Source organism: Gymnoscopelus microlampas (genome assembly GCF_963454915.1).
Source record: "Gymnoscopelus microlampas genome assembly, chromosome: 11".
NCBI lineage: Eukaryota > Metazoa > Chordata > Actinopteri > Myctophiformes > Myctophidae > Gymnoscopelus > Gymnoscopelus microlampas.
Genome location: NC_139948.1, coordinates 14,384,667 through 14,398,711, shown reverse-complemented (window position 1 = coordinate 14,398,711; position 14,045 = coordinate 14,384,667).

The following is a 14,045-nucleotide window of genomic DNA, read 5'->3' as shown; positions in this document are numbered from 1 at the left end:
GGTTGAGGCGGGTTGCGTTCCGTGGCGGGGCGGGGCGGGTCATGAAAAAACCCGACCCGCGCATCACTAGTGTGCACTGTACAATCCTGAGTATTAATTTACTCAGTTAAAAATGAACAATCAGGATTTCATGTGTAGGCCTACATGATATTGCAGCAAGGACCTGCACTAAAGCTCTTCTGCTATTTCATTCATTTTCATCATGGCTTCAGGACTTGATACAGTATGTGTGCTTGTCTTATAGACATAAAATAATAAATGAAAGCTCCATTCAATAGGCATGCAGATTTATTCTGTCAATCCAGGTGTTATTTTACAAAAACAAAGGCTACAGACAAAACAGACTACATTATGGCCTGAACGTGTGGTGCAGTGATTTACTCTCAAGGTTTAGTTTGGCTTTCCAAAGCCGCCATAATTTTATTCCAAAGCTATAGTTTTATTTTTAATAAGTCTCGACTTGGGCCCATAGGGAGCGAGTATGAGAAATAAGAAAATTATTGGGCCAATCAGCGAATGCGTTTCAACTGCTGTCCGTACAACAGTGAAAAGCATCAAAATCATTTTCTGATTTCTCATACTCGCTCCCTATGGGCCTAAGTCCAGACTGATACCGGGGAGGAAAGTGAGAGTGAATCCATGTTATCAGTCTGGCCAATGTCAGGCTATAGCTGTGGTGCTGTAACTAAAAGAATGCCAGAAAACTGAGGAAAGAACATCCACAAAAGTTGATTATTGCAAACCTTTGTAACTATTGCAAGGGGGCACTTACTTACATGTATACTAAGTAAGTCCTCCTCTCTACGTCACCATCTCTAGGATGCGAAATCTGTTCTATGCCTTGAAAACACTACAACACACTGTATGTGTGTAGGATTATGGAGTTAAGTTCAATTGTGCATTTTGTTTAGGGAATATATAAAACCAATAGCCAAAGAGCAGACATGAAATAAATGTAACGCTATAGTCCCTTTGTAATGCCTGACTATCCTGAATAGTGATTCATCCTTATACCAGCTGTCATCAGGTGTTTATGTAATATGTATGGCATTTGTTAAACTAGTGGATCTGAGAATAGTTTATTGAAACATCGGAATGGATTATTTGATGTTGAAGTGAAAAACTAACTTCATCAATTTAACGCACATCCCCCTATTGGTGCTGAACCAAACTGTAAAGCACTGTAAGTAAGTTCAGGAAACTGTAAAGTTCAGGCTCGCAACTCACTTTTTATAATCCAGTGACATCTCTATTTACAGTTATATACAAATTAGTCATTGGCCCCACCTGGTGACTGGGTGTAGAATCAGTATTGAATTGAAAACTATATAATTTTCATAGGTCCCATTTCTTCTTTTTTTTTTTTTTTACCATAAACCAAGAGCAACCTGAATCGTATCCCCTTCTGTTTTGGGGGAAATCATCATCAATGGTTCTCAACCTTTTATGGTTCAGGGCCCACTTGTAAATCTCAAAAGCGTTCGCGCCCCACCCATAACTGTTAAACCCTGAAACAGGGGAAATCTCAGTAAGAATGTAGACACAGTGTTTGTTCTCTGTCAGCAGCATTGAGAATCTTTACTTTCAATTTAGTTCAGAAATATTTACATAGTCACAATAATGTTCCTTTTTCCAACTTAACACATTTCTTTTCACAGGTAGGTACAGTGGTAAGGATAATAACATTTATCTTCTTTTCACAGGTTACACTCAGTCAGGTAAACATTCAGGTATCATTGTATTCCCATTTATCTTTTCTTTTTCAACAGGTCAAACTCAACAGGTAACTATAGAGGTAAATATACATCTCTTTTTCAATAACCATGAATTTAATCATATTAAAGTGCAAAAACACTGTAAACACAAACAATCATTTTCTCTTGACTTTATAATACTGCTTGGTGCTTTATTCTCTTGGAGAATGAACATAACTGCATGTAAGTTACCCACACACCCATTAGCAATCTTATACACTGCATGTATCATGGCTACCTGCTCTATTGTGCAATCATGGCCACCTGCTGCATTCTGCAGTGAATCAATGCATAATCCAATCCATTAAACTAATGCTTTTAAAACACTCAATATTCGGTCACAAAGTTACTCAAACCATAAACAAAACATCATGATAACACTTTCAAACATTCATGAGCAGAAATGCCTGTTTTGTACCTGAAACAGGGGAAATCTCAGTAAGAATGTAGACACAGTGTTTGTTCTCTGTCAGCAGCATTGAGAATGACGCAACAGGCCCACATTCCCACATATCCTGCTCCCTGCAGACGTGACCAATCGATTACCAACACCAAAACTGTGAACTAGTAGAAACTAGTAGATAACAGATTCAGTGATCTCTTTTGTCTCTGTTCACCTTTTAACTTTTTAATCACTTTCACATGACTTGTTTACATTTATTTAATGTCACAAAACGGTTTCAGCAAGATTTATTTGCTTTTAAATGTATACTTATGAACTTTAACTTATTCATTTATTTAATGAATTGTCTTGACTGGATCACACTGGATCACTATTATATCACTATCACATAACCACCCATCTGACCACATAACAACGTAAGTGGTCAGATGGGTGGGCCACGTGCATTTTCAGAGCATGTTTATTTTAATAATCAATCAATCGATTGTGTTACAGCTTGGATACATTTTTTACATTATTCTTTTTTAATATTAATGTTATATTGTCAGTGTTTTGCCAGCCCACAGGTTGAGAATCACAGCTGTAAACTGTATATTAGTAATTCGTTACTGCATGCAGGTAAGAGACAATCAAACACAGTGTCATTTCCACTGAAAATATATCAAATTAATGCTGACAATACTGACTTTCTGACTGACAGGGAATTTATTCCATTTTGTAATAACTTTAAAATAAAAAGCAGATTGTGCCGTTTAGGGATGTTACAGTCTTCCCTTGACACAAACCTTCAAGCTCTGCTCATTTGTTCAGTGCGGAGTATAAAGCTCTTCAACGGTGGAGGGCTTAAGGCTTTAAGGATTATCTTAATCCAAATACAAAATGAAGTTGTCAAAGCTTAACATAAAATATTGGTAGTAGAGCCTGTCCAGAACTTCCAGGGCTGTTTATGAAGTGATCTAATTGCTTTTAAAGGACGACTTCACCCATTTTCAACCTATCTTCATATAATAGATCCTCACTAATGCTCCTGATAAAATTGTGTAATTCTTTTCTACTCAGTCTGTGTCTCATATGAGGGCTGTGGACACTTCAGAAACCTGTCTACCAGTGACATCATCATTAGGAAGCTTTTTTTTATTTTCTATTTTATTTATTTTTGAGTAGCCAAAAATGGTGCCATATTATGAGCATTAGTGAGGACCAATTATATGAAGACAGGTTGAAAATGGGTGAAGTGGTTTTGGTTGCAAGGTCGTGAACCTGTATGATCCTGTATCCCTGGGTTCAAATAAATTGTCGTGGGTGTGTGTGTGGGGGTCAGGTGATGCAGGGTAATTTTTTAATCGTGCTTCTTTTCCAAAACATCCTTTGTCTTAAACGCTGATGTGTGCAGAATGCCACCCAGAAGTGTCAAGCACTCAACATGAGGTCTAGTGCAGCGTGCTGCTTCCATCCATCAATATGTCATTTCCAACGGATGATAATAATGGGCCTGTGCATGCCCTGTCATCACTATTCTAATGCGCTCTGGGAGGTTGTAACGCTTACCCCAGGGAAGCTAATCACACCTACGGTACCTTTTTTATAGAAGCAATACATATGACAGTATCAAAGACAAGAATTGGAACTCTTTGACAATTGAACAGTTTCTTTCAAAGAAGAAGATAAAATGCTTTGCTGCTCTGACTTTTTTAGATATAGTATATCCAGAAGTGTCAACGGCGAGATTACATGATGGCGCAAGCGAGAGAAACGTTAACGTATGGTCTAGCATTGCAGATAAGCTTAAGGGCATGATTTAGGCTGTCCTTACACAGTGGTATAACTTTGCACAGGTATGCATGGTGTTTGGCCCTTGCTTCTCGTGGCATCGTTGGTCCTGGGAGGGGTGGGTGGTAGGGATGCCACAATCTGATCTTCAGCCAATTCGAAATTCGGACAGCCCTGGCGAATATTTTTCGATTATTCGACAGTGCCGTTTTTTGAAAAATATTTTTCAAAAAAAAAAAAAAAAATCTTTTTTTTTTTTTTTTTTTTTTTTGGAAAAATATTTTCGCTCCTGTTTTAGCATTATTACGGTCATTTCCGGGTTGCGCGGCCCAATTATCAGTTACGTTAATGTTTGGGCTGGGATGCTTTCCAGCAGGGGCCTCAGTGCGGCTGCAGAGTTCATGTTTGGGCTGGGCTGAAACAGTGAAACGCTCTGAAACTGTGGCCATTTACAATTATTAAGACTATAATATTACTATTATTAGTATTAGCATATATTTTGATTGAAACTAAGGCATACAAAAGTAAAAAGTAAAAAAAAAAAAAAAAAAAAAAAGTAAAAAAAAAAAAAAAATCTTAAAAAATAATAAAAAATATATATAATTAAAATCGAATTTTAAAAATCATTTTCGATTATGAAGACTGTAACGAATATTCGAAAATTCGAATATTCGGTGGCATCCCTAGTGGGTGGGTTTGCTTATTATTATATATTTTTCTTGATCCTTTGTTGTGTTAGTTTTAAGTTGTGTATGTGTATAATGTATCATGTTTTTGTTTTGTGTGTTTTTAATTATTCATGATGCATCTATGTATACTGGCAATTGTATTGGTGTTGTGTTATGATGAATAAAAACAATTGATAACAACAAAAAATAATGCTTTGCTGCTAGTCTGCATCTACAGTATGTACCACCAATTGGAACAAAAGCAATGGGTGCGTTATCAAGTAGCTCTGAGACTCAATCCAAGCCCACCTTGGGATGCCAATGAGCCAGGCACCTCAGGGGTGTCTTGAGTGGGTAGTTGCTTGTCATCAGAGGTGTGCAGTGTTCAACGTGACAGACAGACTTGTACAAAGTGTGATGGAGTACGCTGACCTTTAGACAGGCTCTTGTTTGAGTTGCAGTTCAGTACAGATGAAAATGGGATTGTGTGTGTAAATGTGTGGTTGTGTGTCAGTGTGTATGATTACACTTCAAGATGTGTGCGTGCAAAACTTTGAGAAGTACCAATTCACTTTTCACACCTCCAGAATGACGTAAAAGGCCTTTGGCCCAAACAATTCTGTTGAAGGCAGAAGCCGAAACATTTGGCTGCTTTCTAAGTTCAAAGAAAAAAGTGAATCCCTCCAAACACACAAAAAAAGGTTGGGGTTCGATCACAAGGACTTTCTCAAGTTTTTCTATAGTCCATCATGGGATTGTGTGCAAATGTGTGGCTGTGTGTTATTGTGTATGTTAACACTTCAAGATGTGTGCGTCCGTGCGCAGCTGTGCACGTGCAAAACTTTGAGAACAACTGATTGACTTTTCACAATAAAGGTATATCTATCTATTCTGGCCCCGGGCCAGAATAGATAGATAGACCTTTATTGATCCGGCGGGGTAAATTCAGTGGGCAGCACACAGTATTACACAAGGCAGCCAGATACAGAAGGAAAAATACAGAAAGGGTAGCAACTAGGTTACTAAAAATAAGGATAGAAAGATGCAATGAGATGCAAAGGTGATGAAACAGTTAGGACAGCAATGATGTAGACCAGTGGTTCTCAAACATTTTCATTTCAACAATCCCCAAACTGATGCATATTTAGCCACGGACACCCATCTGAACAGATTTTGTTCCAGGGGCCCCTATATAAGAGAAGATTTGTGTTTAAAAATGTCAAAATTATTCAAATTTTCATTTTTTTTCTTATGATTTTTCATGATTTTTCTAAATGTATCAAAAAAGAGCCGATCGATCAGCTATTTTTGAATTGCTGAAGCATAAAATAGAGTTCAAGTGGTAAAACCGCGTGGAAGAAATTCTTAAAGTTCAATGTAATCAGTCTACGTGTGTTGTATGAGTGTGTAGCTCCACTGGAATGTAAACTTTGTATCTAGTGACCTGTGGCCTGGACCTGTGACCCAGGCTACTAAACTTACTACCAAGTGTTCTTGTCAGTCTTGTATTCATTGTTGCCACAATATAATCACTCACGCTTCAAGATGGGGTTAGGTTTTTGCTATCAGAGCTCCAAAAATCCACGACAACTGATTTCCAGCCTTCTCACCAGGCTGTTCAGTCTGTTTGTGACCCTTACGCTGCTGTGACCCCCCCCCCAGCAGGCAATTGCGAAGAAGAGGGCACTAGACTACAGACTGGTAGAACATCCGAATCCGAAGCATCTTGTTGCACACATTGAAGGACCTGCGCCACCTCAGAGGCGCCCCTTACTGTAGATGGCGCGTTGTCAGACCAGCTCAGTGTCTTGTTCAAGTGTACACCTAGGAACTTGTAGGTGTCCACGATCTCCACCGACTCCCCGTGTATGGTGCTAGGGGCCGAGTGTATCCTTTTGCTCGTGCAGTAGTCTAAAGTCCTTGGTTTTGCCTGTGTTGAGATGGAGGTGGTCAATACAATTCACAAAGCTCTCCAAAAGGGCATTGTGCTCGTCCGTGCTGTCACCCATGACGCAGCTGGTGATGCCGGTGTCATCAGAGAACTTCTGGAGGGGACACGTCTTTGAGTTGAAGCCAATGTCGGAGGTATAGAGGGTGAACAGGAAGGGTGACAGCGCGATGCCCAGGGGAGCCTTGTGGGATGTCATTGTGGCCCAGAGCTACCGATTTACTGGTTCGGTACCTGGGCCAGATGCAGGTAAGTGTTTACACTCAGAGTTAAACACTCAGGATTTTGCCCATGCAGAGACAAATGAAAGGAAAATGGATGTGGACCATATGTAATCATGCCAGTCATAACTTCCATTCAAGTTCAGAGCATCACAATTATGAACTCTTTCATGCTAATTGCTGTCTACAGAACATAATTCCCCCTGGTCATTATCGAATGACGTAAAAGGCCTTTGGCCCAAACAATTTGCCATACTGAGGAAGGCAGAAGGCGAAACATTTGGCTGCTATGTAAGTTCAAAGAAAAAAGTTAATTCCTGCACAAAAAAAGGTTGGCGTTCGATCACAAGGACTTTCTCAAGTTTTACTAGTCCATCATGGGATTGTAAGATGAATAATTCAAAACAGATGAATAATTCTTGGTTCGTCTCGTAATTTCACTTTGAGATGACAGCTAGACACCTTGACATTAGGGCAGTAGCTATGTCCTTGAACTACGAGGGGAATATTGATCATCCACTGAAGGCAGGTCCACTACAAGAACTTGAAATATCAACGTGTGCTTATATGCATCGATGTAAAATGAATGCAATAGCAGTTTAACCACTTAAACCCCCTATACTCCTGTATACCTCTGTATAGACAAAATTAGCCGCAAGATATCACATTGATCACATCTTGATCACAAGACACCGGACATGTGTACTGATTTGTCTGCTGATACAGTAAATAGAGCTCAAACTCAAAACTCAAATTCTACTATTAATGAAAGTTGAAGGAGCATGAGGAGAATACACACTACGCAGAAGGGGGAGCGCTGTACAGTAGGTGGGACACCCTGAGGGAGGTCACCTTATCTGACACCACAGTACTTCATCCGTGTCTATCTCAATGGCTACTAGCAGGACATCAAGGGGAGAGAACCCGGCACCACAGCGATGAAGCCTGAAGCAATGTGAGCTCCATCTGTGCTGTTTTCTGTAAGACTGGAACTTATTGAAGAAAAAAAAAATGAAGCAATGCTGCAAATTGTCAATGAGATGGGAGGAGAGAGAGAGAGAGAGTGTGTGTGTGTGTGTGTGTGTGTGTGTGTGTGTGTGTGTGTGTGTGTGCGTGCGTGCGTGCGTGCGTGCGTGCGTGCGTGCGTGCGTGCGTGCGTGCGTGTGTGCGTGCGTGCGTTCCCTCTGCAATGAGACCTCAGGACTGCAGACTCACTCCCCATTTTCCGCCGCAGTCTGAAAGCTCACCTCTTCAGACCGTGCAGTACCTCACCCCCTGGCACTCATCATTCCTTGTATCACGTCTTGTCGCCTGCTCTGGATAGGTGTTATAATATACTGATGTACGCTGGTTATTCTTCACATTTTGTTCGCACGCTATTTAAGAAGACACGAATGCTAAGAATGTTATTTACTGTGCAGATTGCATGTTGTTTAGACAGATGATCGATGCAGAGCTTTGATGTTTGCCTGGTATCCTAGTTACTTAACTGTTTTTCTTTGCACTCTATTTACGTATGAATTTATGTATGTGACTATTTACCCCATCATTTGTTGATTAGGGTTCATGCCATGCCATTTAGTCTCTCTGGATAAATTGTAATGGTAAAGGTGTGCGTGCGTGCGTGCGTGCGTGCGTGCGTGTGTGGCCTGCGTGCGTGGCGTGCGTGCATGATGCTTGAGTGCGTGGGTGCGTGTGTGCGTGTGTAAGAGCAAGAGAGAGAGAGAGAGAGAGAGAGAGAGAGAGAGAGAGAGAGAGAGAGAGAGAGAGAGAGAGAGAGAGGACACAAAAGGGATGAAGGAAAGAAGAAAGAAAGAGCATGACAGGATCAATAAAAATTCATGACGCAGGACCTTTCATAGGGACATGAGATGACAGACGGTTCCTGATGACACGTTGCTCTCCTGAATTCCTGAACACAGAGCAGTGAAACGATGTCAGGCGAAGAGGAAGCGCTGTCTGCAGAGTGCAGACAGCCACCTGCTCCCTGTCACCCGTCTGTTCAACGCAGAACGTGCTCATTAAAGTCTGTTCAGTCTCTCGGGCTTGTCCTGATCAGATATCTTTCACAAAAAATAAAATAAAAATAATGATGCCCCACACTGCTTAAAGGTAAAGTTAGTTAGTTAGTCACTCACTTCACAGACAAAAGCCTTGAAGGTGTAAATTATGCCAGGGAAAAGTTGTGAGGAGAAGAAGGGACCGGATGAAGGGATGTGAAGAGAGGAGACGGAGGCGGAGGTGGAGGTAGAGGAGGAGAAGAAGGAGAGGAGGAGAGGAGGAGAGGAGGAGGAGATGGAGGAGGATGGAACAGGGAGCCCCGTGTGGCTAATTAAATCTGTGTGCTGCCCTTCTGTCTGAGTCTTCTCCTCCCTCTGCCATGAGGAAAAAGAGAATGCTTCTGCCCACTTCAGAGACCAGCTCGCAAACATGCACACTGACGCAAGCACACGTACACACACACACACACACACACACACACACACACACACACACACACACACACACACACACACACACACACACACACACACACACACACACACACACACACACACACTTCCTTCAGTACGTTTTTTCCATCAACTGAAGCTGACATGTGAGTGATAGACTCTCTGGACAGTGGAGTGTGGTGCTGGGACAGACTGTCTGTGTACGGTGGTGTCCCATCACTCATAGCCTTACAAAACAATCAGCACTGGCAGGGTAACATGTTCAGTCTGGTCAACTGAGAAACAATGGAAGGAAGGAAGGAAGAGATAAGAGAGAGAGAGAGAGGGAGAAAACTAGAGCCTTGTTACTGATCACTTCTACACTTGCTAATGTGTGAAGAAATGTATCTAGGAAATACATTACGCCCTCATTTAAAGTATTTTAAATAACCTGATGAAGGTTGGATGGACCGAGACAGTTGCAACTAAAGTTTCTATAAGTGAGCGAAACTTTGTGCGGGAGTAAATGAAAAAAGAAATTAAACCATTCTGAATGTCAGGGCCGAGAAGCAGTACCAAGGACTCTCAGAGATGTCTGGAGCCTTGACTGAGTTATTATTCACCGCTATCTTTACTCTAAATCATGAGGAAAGCAAGGTCATCATCATTCACCACTTGTGCTCAATGCAGAGCATTTACAGAACACTTACAAATGTGATTACCCCCTTCTTTCCATCTGTAATCCATAACAAATCACAGATTACCTGTGTGAAATTGTGATAAATTATAATTCAATAATAAACTGAATTGCACAAACTTACCAAAAATAGTCCTGCATTCAGGTTTTTGTGATTGTCGTGTCTGGAATGCAGAGATTCAGTAGCACAATTTACTCGGGTTTAAAGGCTGTATTCAGATATATTTACTATCACATCATCCCGTTGTTTTGGTTTGTTTTGTTACCGTGGCCTTTACTGAGAGCAACACACATCTGTACTCATCTCTCATCAATGCCCATATCAATCAGCACTGTGCTTGATGGATGAGGCAGAGAGGAGAGAATGGTGATGGGTGCTGCATACCCCACACACTTATCCTAAACAGATATGTCGCCACAATGTCATCGAATGGAAACATGTGTTCATGAATTCTGCGGTAAACAAGAACATCTTGGGTATTTGCACAACTTGGGGCTTTGTGCAAATGAGATGTAAATGTTGTCTGACATCAATAGTACACTCTACTACTGTATATATTATTTTGTTTGCAAGCCTGGTTGCTAGTTGGTTTGTGCATCTGCAGCATCTGCAACAACAGTATTTTTACTCACAACTTCTTATTATCAATCAATGACTTTATTTACCTTGTTTATTTAGGTATGACCGTGTGTGACCGGTACGCCCTTAAGGGAACGGCAAATAGTGGATAGATTAATAGCCTTGCTCGCTCCTTGAGCTATGTCGTTTATTCTCCTGCCGTTATCGTAGGCTCTATCTGTTGGTTGTCTCATGTCTGCTGATCGGGGACACTGCTTTTCTTTTAGCAGCACATTATAAGTACACAACTTTACCTTTGGAGTCATCTGCTCTATTGGCTTTAACCTGCAATAAGTGCCAATAGGAGTGAATATACTGTAGGCCCTTGGCTTAGAGTTGTGTTAACCACTCATACCTGGGGGTTTATACATGGTTCCTTCCTTTTATCCCTATAGTCCCTCTACGTCAAATCTCTTTGCCGAAAAAAAGCCATTCTACAAGCTCACTGATGTCAGGTTTCTGTTCAACAGTCCCATCTTCGTCCTGTATCTTCCGGCTGGCTCTAACCTGGCAATTAGCACTTGGATTTACATCTCCTTAAGACAAAATTAATAGATTTGAGTACTATTGCTGATCATGTTGTTGGCCTATACAGACATTATTGTTTGTCTGGATGATAAAATGAAGGTCCTAACATTTTAGATTGTAGCTTTAATGAACGTTTTCCCCCTGAAACTATGTATACCTAAAAGTATAGTTCAGAATGGTGATAGAGGTCATGACACTAACTGGGATATAACATCCAGAGGGTGTGAACATCCTTGTCTCTGATATGTAAGATGCACAAAGGGATATTGTCAAACATTTTATTTTATTGTATTTATTATTTCTCCATTGACAAGCTCCTGTCCAACCGACCCCTTTCTTCAGAGTTTACATAATATCACTAAATAAACAAAATCTAGAAGTCTACATATATTATTATGTAGACTTCAAAAATCACATCTTGTCCACAGGAGTCTCAAATAAGGTTTGAAGTTTCCAGTGGTGGAAAAAGTGCTCAAATGATTTACTTAAGTAAAAGTATCAGTACTGCAATGCAGAAATACTCTGTTACACGTAAAAAATGTACTTGAGTAAACGTACAAAAGTATTGCCATCAAAATGTACTTAAAGTACCAAGTAAAAGTACTCATTATGCAAAATGTAAATGTCCCATTTCACAAGTCTTGTAGGCTTGTAGATCTGCTATTTTCAAATAGCCAAAGTATAGAGATAAAGTGGTTAATGCATGTTTTATAATAATAATAAAAATCTACAATGTAACTAGTAACTCAAGTTTTCAAATAATTGTAGTGGACGTAAAAAGTACAATATTTGCCTCTGAGATGTAGTGAGTAGAAGTAAAAGTATTGAAAATGTTCCAGTAAAGTAAAAAAAAATACCTCAAAATTGTACTTAAGTACAGTGCTTGAGTAAATATACTTAGTTTACTTTCCACCACTGTTGTCCACCAGAGTCTCAAATAAGGTTTGAAGTTTCTCTGTTTGGTAGGTTGCTGGCGTCGCTCTGCATCACTAAATTATCCATCAGCCCTTTGGTGGTCACTATTCAGACATGCTTTCTGGCCGATCAGGTGAGGATGTGGAAGCTGGATCTGTGGAGGCTGGATCTGCTTGGGAGTCAAACAGGATCTAATAAGGTTTGGGGGTCTCTGGGGTTAGAATCAGGCATTCCAGAATGGACCTGGGGGTATTGTTATGACTCATGCAAGCCTCGCATCGATGCAGACTCGCTGTTGGATTGTTTCAAAGGTTATGACTTGAGCTGTGGCTGAATGTTTTATCTTTCTTTTTTTTTTAATCAATCATAACTTTTTTGTTTAGACGGGACAATGCACATTAATGAACATTCCATACATGAAAGTATGAAATTAATCCGCTAATCATAATCTCATGTAAACATGCCGGATTTAGCTAGAAGCTCATTTTATAGTCCCCACATTAAAAAACACAACAATACAAACATAACAAAATACAGAAAAGAAATACTAATAAATACAATACCTAAAGACTTTATTTAGAATACCATACCTAGTTTAAGCTTAACTAAAAAAACAAACTTACTAACAAGTCAAAATATGTCAAACTTAATTTGAAATATCTAAGAATTAAGGGCCTATCTATGTTCACATATGTAGGACATTTGTAACCATTGTTTTAAAGGTACACAGGATGGGACTTCATCAAACAAATTTCCATTCACTGCTGTTTGGCTTAAAGATTGCACTTCACGTATTACCAGATACAGTTACTGGATGGATGGAGGACATGTCCTACGCTGACAGGGTACAGACAGGGGTTTCCAGTGGTTGGTGATGTTATGCTCAACAGGACACTGAGTCTGCTGTCCTGGGATTCCTCCACATCCTGTTAAATTTTCTGTTTATTCTCAACCATACCTCCATTTTCCTCCTAGGAATGCGTGTGCGTGTGCATGTGCATTTGTGTGTGCGTGTGTGTGCGTGCGTGAGTGTGTGTTGACTCATGGTCCTATTTAAATGAGGCATGTGACAGGGAGACTAAACTGGGTCTGTCCCCTAAGGTCGACAGTGATGACACATCCACTGACTCTAACACACTACTAATACACCAAAGGCCGGTAAACAAAGCTCACGATATGCTCTCTCTGTGTGTGTGTGTGTGCGTGTGCGTGTGCGTGTGTGGGTGTGGGTTAGAGAAGTGAAACACCAGCAAAATCCATGCCTCACCAAAAGCAGACAAAGATGGTAGGTCACACAGAGCTCTGTTTTGCATCGAACTCCCCTTTGACCTGGGGAGCTGTCAATCACACATCCTCACGTCCTCTGTGAGGGAATATGATTAATGGCTACGGTGTTAATGAGACAATGAATGTGTATTTGTATAGCATCTTAAAGATACGGTATGTAACTTTGCCCCATGTTTACATAACAATAAACAAATAAATGTTTTACCACTAATTTCCCTCTACTGCAGGAATTATCAGCCTCTGGAGTAGTGTGAGTGTGTTTACCTGCAGAAACACACTGCTGTATTTCTGTGTTTTCATTGTTTGTTTTGGTAGACTGGATGTTTTTGATGTACCAAAACCAAAACAAACACCAAAATACAGCGAGAGGACAATGTGTCTCTGCTGGTAAACACTACCACACTACTTCAGTGGCTGATAACTGGTGGTATAGAGGGAAATGATGGGTAAAACCATTATTGTTTTGTTATGTAAACACAGGGCAAAGTTACATACAATGCCTTTAACAAGGTTACATAATACCATTGTACAGTACATAATGCCAATAACCATTGATACCAAAATAATATTTCAAACAAGCAACACACAGAAGAACTGGAATTATACGTAGACTATAAATTGAAGTGTACAAAGCTGCTGCCTTAACAAAAAGAGAGGCGAGGAGATTAACATCAACAACTCTATTGGGATGTCAGCCAGATGAAAAGGGATCTTATTTTAGAGATGTTTCTCATGTGCAGGAAGCAAGAACAACTCTCTTTACTTGAGCTTCAAAACAAAGTTCAGACTCAAAGAAAATATGC